Source organism: Aplidium turbinatum, chromosome 1 (assembly GCF_918807975.1).
Source record: "Aplidium turbinatum chromosome 1, kaAplTurb1.1, whole genome shotgun sequence".
In the NCBI taxonomy this organism is placed as follows: domain Eukaryota; kingdom Metazoa; phylum Chordata; class Ascidiacea; order Aplousobranchia; family Polyclinidae; genus Aplidium; species Aplidium turbinatum.
The window spans coordinates 17,168,799-17,177,847 of NC_137472.1; the positions used below are offsets into that span (position 1 = coordinate 17,168,799).

Below are 9,049 nucleotides of genomic sequence, written 5' to 3' on the forward strand. Positions count from 1 at the left end.
TTATAAAAAAAGGAGGCAACATATGTTTTCACATTTAGTATATTTGTTTATACCCAGACCCTAAACAACTTTTGGTCTGGTTGATTTTCTGCGATAAACCACTTTACATGGCCAAAGTCGAGTATAGAGTCTAGTTTTTTAGCATCGCCAAAAAGAGCAAACGTTTTTTAAAATTTACAAAACAGAAATGTAAACAAAGTTAAATCATTTTTTTATCATACGTCACCCCTATACCTAAGTTTGCTTCTTTATGACTAACACTGAAAGCTTTTTCGATTTTGAAATTCCAACACTGATCAACTTTAAATCGACTTTTATGTCACACATGTCATAACAGTGGATTATTTTCACCAGTTGGCTAGTTGCCACCAGGGCCGGATTTAGAGGGGGGGTGCAGAGGAGGCAGGTGCCCCGGGCCCCCCGACTTTTGAAGGGCCCCCCTACGCGGAAAAAATGTGATTTTGTGTTATTTTTTCTTCCTTTCAGCCTTTGAAGTTTGTGCAAAATACTGTGCAGTGCTGGATTGATGCTACTGTAGACGCAGAGGTGGTTATTCGCGCCGTAGGAATGAAAATTTTTTTGCAGGGGGGGCCCCCGATCTAAAAGTGCCCCGGGCCCCCCATCAGCTAAATCCGGCCCTGGTTGCCACGAATTACTTTGTACAGTACGAGTTTTAAAAAATGCTTCTATCTTGAAAGTAGGGTTAACTTCAGTTCTTATGTGATCTTATTGGTTTTCCAGAACAAACAAAAAAAGCGATCTTAGATAAAGATCACTGAAATAAAAATGATCTTTAAGATCAAGATCAGATCACGATCCTCAAGATCGCATCTATTCACTAATGAGGAATGGCCTCTTTCTCTTCTTGTGAATGTGGTGCTGAGGAACAGACCGCAGACTACATCATCAACGACTGTACCATCTTCAAGCTACGTAACAGAGTGGAAAGTAGGCCTATGCATGTCATTGGATGATGAACTCAAACAATGGCTGCTCTCTAGTAACCTTCCAGTGCAGTCTGGGAACATCGTGAGTCTGGAGTGGAAAATCAATAGACCCTCGGCCCCAGAAGCTCACAAGACGAAGAACAAGCTAAGAACAAACAATTACTTCTCTATCTGAGGTTTATGGCAGGAGCACTGCAAAAACCAATGTAAATTTGCATTGCAAAATAAATGTAAAATAATGCAATGTTACCATTTACAACTTCTGCAACAATCTTTCTTAATGCATCAACTTGTCCACGAGATGGATTCTCATTATGTTGCTTCACAACAACAACTTGTCTTGTACATGTTGGGACGTCATCAGATGATTTCTTTTCGTAGAACCGATATGTTGTTGTTTGCTCACAGGCAATTAATGATAGAACAAAGGAAAGCAGAAATATGATTTCAGCTTTGATTTTTTTCAACATATTCATAAACAACTTGATATCTATTTGAAGAAATATTTATTTTAAACAACCGATATCATTTAGAAAATATAAAACCAAGGAAGTTTCCAGAAATATTTAATAAAACTACCATTCAACGTTTTCTAAGCAGAGAAATTTTTCTTCTCTCTACATTGAGAAATTACAAGTCTGACTACTTAGATTGCTTGAAGATGGAGACTTCCGTTTCTTCGACTTGTTGTTTTTCTTTAGTCATTGCAAACAAACTGTATTTATTCAGAAATGTCTTTTCAGAATTGTCTTTTCAATTCAGAAATGTCATTTAACTCACTATTCGGTTAAAAGCCTTGTAAATTTACGCATTGGAAATTATTGCACCAGTTAAAGATATAGGCTACTGCGCGTCGAGTGTAGAAAGTAATTATTGAATTTTATTTTCCATTGAAAACTTTATATTCTAAAGTTGACGTGCCCGCGGACTCTTTCAGAACATCGACGGACTCATTTGAGTCCGCAGAATAGTGGTTGAAAAACACTGCTCTATTCAGTGGCACTTAAATTAGAGGATATGATTTATTTGTAAGAATACGTCAATAACCACAAACGTCTCTCTGTCAGTTAGGGTTAACCCTAACCCTAACCCTAACCTTGGTGAGCAAACTTGCATTAATCATGGTTCAAAGCCTCTGCAAGTATGCTAAATTTGCATAATCTTATTTGTTTTTTCTAATACTCATCATACAGGTAGGCTACTCAATTAGGTTATATTTTACACAATAGGCCTATGAAAGCCTAAAAACATATTGCCTTTCTTTATCAAAATGTTTTTCTTTAACAGCCTAGCTGTCAACAAGCTTACTACTGCAAGTCGATTTCATACAATACAGATTTCATTTGTTTTTGAGCATAACTAGGCCTATACGTCTTGATTGACAAAAGCATTAAGCACATGTTTCAAACACTAAGTATAGGTAATCTAATTTTGTTGGTAAACTTCACAAGAAACGATATGTAACCTACTCTTTTCTGTAGGTCATGCCTTTCGTGCCGATTACAAAAAGTGTGTTTATATGAACTATGTGATCTCATTAGCCTACTTCAGTTGTAGCCTATTTTAAAGCGTCATATTTTTTAACAGAGGTCATGTTTTTTAATAGAGGCTTTTTAACTGTAGCCTCTACTTTCGTTGGAATTTCACCGGTGTTTTATTCCAGTGCAAACAAGTATTTGATGAAGCCAAGACATGCAAACACTATCACATGCAAACACTCAGCCAAGACATGCAAACACTATCAGCATACCTCCAGAAATGGAAGCTACAGCTCAGCAAGTCAAAGACAGTGTCGGCGGCCTTCCACCTTAACAACCGGGAGGCACAGCGTGAGATAAACATCAAGATTGATGGGGAACGCCTGCCCTACTGTGCCGAACCTACATACCTCGGCATAACCCTGGACAGGTCACTCACGTACCGCCGGCACTTGAAGTCACTGCACAAAAAACTATCTACACGCGTCGCACTTTTGAGGCGATTTGCGGGTTCCGGCTGGGGAGCTGGTGCTAAAACTCTTCGTACAGCTACCCTAGCCCTTGTTCATTCCACCGCTGAGTACTGCGCGCCGGTCTGGTGTCGTAGTTCTCACACCCACCAGATTGATACCGCCATCAACGACGCACTGCGTACTGTGACTGGATGCCTGCGTCCCACTCCAACGGACCCACAAGACGCCCCTTTGTGCCTGCCGCACAACAACTCCTTAAGAACGCAGAAGAACTTGGTTTAAGTGCGGCACACTGGACGAACCACATGTGGAACACGGAGTGGCAAAATCACACCTCCACGCTCCGTGACTTCATACCCGACGTCGATCCCCGTCCACCAGGGATGTCCCTCGCAAGGCTTGCGTGGGTCAGGCTTAACCGCCTGCGAACTGGCGTCGGCCGCTTTCGTTCGGACATGCACAAGTGGGGCCTGGCTCCTTCATCAGAATGCGAGTGTGGTGCCACGGAACAGACCGCAGACCATGTCATCCACCACTGCCTAATCCACCGGCCTCCACACGGTGCGCATGGTCTGAGAATCCTGGACGACGAGACTGCTGAGTGGCTGAAGATTTCCTGCCCTCCAATCTAGCCTGGAAAGATCGCTCATACGCCATCATCATCATCATCCAAATCTTCCATCCTTGACATTTTTCATCTCAAAATGTGCCTTCCATTTCATCCCATCCCACTTCCTAGTGGGAGGAAAGATAGAACGCATGTTATATATAGCGTTGTCAACTTGTCGGGGACAATAAGGAAAATTATCCTATATACGCCGTGAAATTGTCCTGTGCGCTACGGACAATTTCACGGCTTAGCCTACAATGTGTCAAGGCTTTCGTTCCCAAGAGGCTGCGGAAAAACTTACGAACATTCAACTACGAATGTAATAAATCTATTTTAATGTCTGTTCCAGCAACGCTGGAGGTCCTGCGGAGATAAGCTGTGTGAAACAGTTCAACACACTGGATAGATGTGAAGTAAAGTTGATCGGCTACAACCCTCACTATTGCTTCACTTCATTAAAATAGTCACAACTTTTCTGTTTAACTCTGACACCTTTCCACTAATTGGTCATGAAGCGTCATACGGAAGTGAAGCCTCTTACAACTTTGGTTTTGTCAGTGCACCATTTACACAACATGTTTCAAAGCATGACTTCAGTGGGTTTCCTCAAAAGTGGCTTGAAATCCTTATGTAAAAGTATAGTTGCCATGAAGGTATAAAGGTTAGAAGTTTAAACCGTTTTTAACGTAGGCTACTGTTGTTTACGTTTAAACTTTACCCTTTAAACCTTTATTGCAGCTACACTTTTACATTTAGGATTTCAACCGACTTTTAAGGAAACCAATTGCAGTCATACTGTAGGCTAGTCCGTTGTGATAGAAACATTTTTTCGCGTCATGTTAACTCATGTCTGACTCTCACCCTTAGTTATTAGAAATTTTCTTTTGTGTTTAATTCGAAATTTTGTGGTAAAACGTTTGATCAAAACAATTTTTTAAGTCTCTGCCTGTTGGACGTGATATGTTTTTTTTTTAATTCACCAAGCATTCCTTTCGTCGCTGACACATTTAGATTTTAGACTATAGGCTTGTGTGGTTTCACTATAGGAGAAGGGTGGTGGTGAACTCCTCTTTGGTAAATCTTCGGATATTGTTTCCACTCGCCACATGACAGACACTTTCTTTGCAGTGCTGTATTCGAGGGTATACGGCGGTATACACAGTATACTCTCTGCTTTTTCGAGCAACTACAGTATAGTATACCCTCTGGTTTTCCAAAGAAAGTGCCTATGCTATCCTTACTGATTCTGCTATCCTTACTAATAAACAGTTTTGTACCTCTCGTCCAATTTTGATGTTGATATAATTCATGTTACGGTAGAATAAAGATTAGTATTTTGCAAGTTGTGTATTATTTATCATTTTGGCAAATCTGACAGTATACCCTGTGCTTTTTTGCGAATACAGCACTGCATCTTTGTAACAAGGTGTGATGCCTTGCGGCATAGGCGTAGCCAGGGAGGCGAACGGGGCAATGCCCCCCAAATTTTCAAAGTTTGGATTCCGAAGTTAAACCCTTTGTTGAACATATAATATAATTTGTATAAATTTATATCGTTTTCTACTTTTTTGTTTGACTGTCGATATCAATAGACCTTTCCCGCAGCTCTGTGCAGTGAAGCGTGACGTTGAAAACAAACACGGTGGCTGCTTCATTGGCAAGCACCAAATTGCTTGTGAATACTTGCTAACTTGTTGAGTAGTTAGTAGGATCTTGGTAAAAACATGGAATCAACGTTAAAAAACAAAGATCTGACTATTAAATTTTATTCAAGTTACTTTTACATGAAAAACAAGCCAAGTGATACAATGATAAGCCACTTATTTAATGGGCTTTAGTAACTGCGCATAAGCTATGGCGCTTGAAGGAACTGCTTTTAGTTTGTTAATGTTTAAGCAAAACGCTGTTGGTCTGCAATTCTGATAGACCTGAAATTTCTTTCTGCTTTAGCTACTATGTCTTTATAATAATAAGTGAGAATTACTGTCTTATTTGCTACAATAAGTAGGCTAAGTGGGTTTCAGTTTGTAGCTTTTTTTGCTTCTTTACTCGTGAAAGCAAAACAGCCTATCACTTATATGGCCTACTTGCACTGAATATGAATCAACTGAAGTAGGCTAATAAGGTGGACTGCCATTCAATCAGGGCCGTAGCCTAACTTCGTCAGTTGGGGCTCCGATAGAATTATGAGGCCTCCATTGACCATTTGTTTCTGTGCTTAGGCTATTATAGAACGTAGATATGAGTAGCCTATGACATATGTAAAGCTCGCACGAGCTACATACCACGAAACACCGGTGTCTAACTGTCTATTGCTGTCAGTTCTTGGTACAATCAGCTGTTGACAAACATTTATTGTTACGGTACCGTACTGTAAGCTTACGTTATTTTGGCCGCTGTTTGGCTCAATTGCCCAACGGAATAACCTACTGATGAAGACGTTAGGGCAGGCACTTCGCATTTGCCCAAACTCATCTAATAAAAACTAGATTTCCGCAGAAGTTTGATGATTACTTTAGATATGAAATCGAAGCTACCTTTTAATCTTTTTTTCCACCATAGAAGGATTTCAATTATTTGTTTGTTTAGCCATGGCCATCTGCAGATGCGGCCTGATTTGTCACATTTTGCAGATTTTGATTACAGCTACTGCTAGTGCTTGACTGACATTTTTTGAGATGTTTTTACATTTTGCGGTTTCCTAATGACAAAAAACTTTTTTGTTGCCTTGGGGAAGCAGTAGCAAATGAGAAAAAGTAAGTTGAAAAACGCAAAATCAGACTGTTATTGAAAATTAACAGTCTGACTAAAATCTACAAAATCAAATTTTCTTTGTTTTTCAACATGTGGGGATGTTAAAACCTATTGTGTCATCTGGGGAAAAGAACAAAGAAAGCGTAAAAATCTAATTTTTAGAAAAAATTATTTAAACGTTAGCCCAAAGTTAGAAAAACTTGGAAATTTCTGCAAAATGTGACAAATCAGGCCGTATCTTTAGGTGGCCATGGTTTAGCCCAGACATGGGCAAACTACGGCCCGCGGGCCAAATCCGGCCCGCCGGCTCTTGTATTCTGGCCCGCCGGATGTTATCGACATGTTGCAAGTTTTATTATTGTGAAGTTTCAATAGGAGGATTAGATACCTCTTGTCTCTAAATAGCGATACAATGTAGAATGTAGAGCATTATGATGTCACAGGTACATTTGTGCGTCGCTTGACGCAACAGTGCTTTCTGCTTTTAACCAGTAATGTCTCGTTCTGTTGCTCAACACAACAAACAGTTTACCAGCCTCATTTTTTTAAAAAAAATGAGGCTGGTAAACTGTTTGTTGTGTTGAGCAACAGAACGAGACTATAGATAAGAGACAGTCAACCGCTTCAAGTGGACAGTTTGCTGGGAGGTTCACTAAAAACAGAAAGTTTTATTAGTCAATTTAACCAGTAATGTACCATATTTCTTAGTTTAGTGTTTTTATCAACAGTTTCGTCAGTGTGGAATGCTAAGCGAAATAGACATTGCTAAGTTGTTAATAAATTATATTGTTAAAATGAGTGCAGCGAAGAAGCGTAAAGTCGATAGTGAGCGCAGAGTGTTCAAAAAGGAGTGGACGACGAAATACTTTTTTACCGAAGTGGGATCAACTGCGGTATGCCTTATTTGCCAAAAAAACGTTGCTGTTTTGAAAGAATACAACATCCGCCGCCATTTTGACACCAATCATGCAAACCATCATAGCAGCCTGTCAACTCAGCAAAGAAAGGACGTTTCTCAGAGATTAGTGGCAAATTTTCGGATTCAGCAAAGCACTCTTTTTCAGCAGAGTGCAGTTTCTGAGTCAATCACCAAGGCAAGTTTTTTACTGGCTTTCAAAATAGCACAAGCAAGCAAACCATTTTCCGATGGAGAATTTATCAAGCAGTGCATGGTAGAGACAGCAAGTCTCTTGTGTCCAGATGCAAAAAGCAAATATGAACAAATCAGTTTATCACGCAGAACTGTAACTCGCCGCATAGAACAAATTGATGAGCACTTAGCTAACGAGTTGAAAGGAAAAGCAGATTCTTTTGTATTTTATTCGTTAGCGCTGGACGAAAGTAATGACGTAAGAGACACGGCACAGCTTTTGATTTTCGTCAGAGGAATTAATGACAAGTTTGAGATAATAGAAGAACTTTTAGCAATGGAGTCGTTAAAAGGGACTACTCGAGGAGAGGACCTTTTTCTTAAAGTCACTAGTGTGATCGACAGGTTTAAATTACCATGGAACAAACTTACGAATGTCACCACTGATGGATCACCAAATTTGACAGGAAAAAATGTTGGACTGCTAAAAAGACTTCAAGATAAGATGAATGAGGAAAATGCTGGGGTGGATATAACTTTTTTGCACTGCATTATCCATCAGGAAGCCCTGTGTAAATCTGTACTGCAGCTCAATCATGTAGTGAAGGCAGTAGTAAAACTGATCAACTACATAAAAGGGAGAGGACTTCACCATCGCCAATTTATCAAGTTTCTTGAGGAAATTGATTCTGATCACCAGGACTTGCTTTATCATTCTCATGTGCGCTGGTTAAGCTTGGGTAAAGCATGTAAACGAGTCTGGAACCTTAAAGAGGCAATTACCTCATTTTTGAAGTCAATCGGGAAAGCTGATGAATTTCCTGAGCTGGAGGACAGAGATTGGCTCTGTGATTTTGCTTTTTCTGTCGATATATTAACACATATGAATGAGCTGAATGCAAAGCTGCAAGGGAAAGAACTCTTCGCTCACGATATGTACACAAGCGTTACGGCTTTCAAATCAAAATTGGCTTTATTCTCAGCACAAATGTCCAACAATTCTTTTGTTCATTTCCCCACATTACTGACGATGAAAGAAGCCCCTAAACATGCAAATAAATACAGCAAATCACTAAATGATTTGCACCACGAATTTTGCCGTAGATTTCTTGATTTCGAAAAACTCCAAAAACCATTTCAGATTATTTCGGCTCCACTTTCACAAGTCGCTGCAACAGCACCACAAGAACTGCAGTTGGAATTGATCGATCTTCAGAGTGACTACGTTTTAAAGGAGAAATTCGAAGCCCTGAAGCTAAATGAGTTTTACGCATCGCTAAGCAACACCAGATTTCCAGAAATTCGAAAGGTGGCACAAAAAATGCTGGTATTGTTTGGTTCCACATATATTTGTGAACAGACGTTCAGCTTGATGAATTTTAACAAATCTAGCCACAGGTCTCAGCTGAGTGATGCGCACCTCAAATCTATCCTGACTATCGCCACAACCAAAATGATGCCAAATTTCGATGCTTTGGCAAAAAATAAAGCTTGACAATCCTGTCAGACGTCGTATTTAAATTCGATTTTGTTTTTTGGTTGTATTTTTCAGTTATTTGTTAATTTAATCTTCCGTTTTTTTTGTCCCTTTGTTATTCGTGTGACAAACTATATGTAAGTGGCGGCTCGATCACTTGGCCCGCCAGTCTAAGAACAAAATAATTTTGGCCCCTAATTCAAAAAGTGTGCCCACCCCT

The 9,049-nt window shown here is 39.8% G+C and overlaps 1 pseudogene; it reads left to right on the top strand.

Moving 5' to 3' along the window:
- Positions 1 to 7,056: 7,056 nt before the first annotated feature.
- On the top strand, positions 7,057 to 8,847 carry LOC145785269 (general transcription factor II-I repeat domain-containing protein 2 pseudogene; annotated as a pseudogene).
- Positions 8,848 to 9,049: the final 202 nt, after the last annotated feature.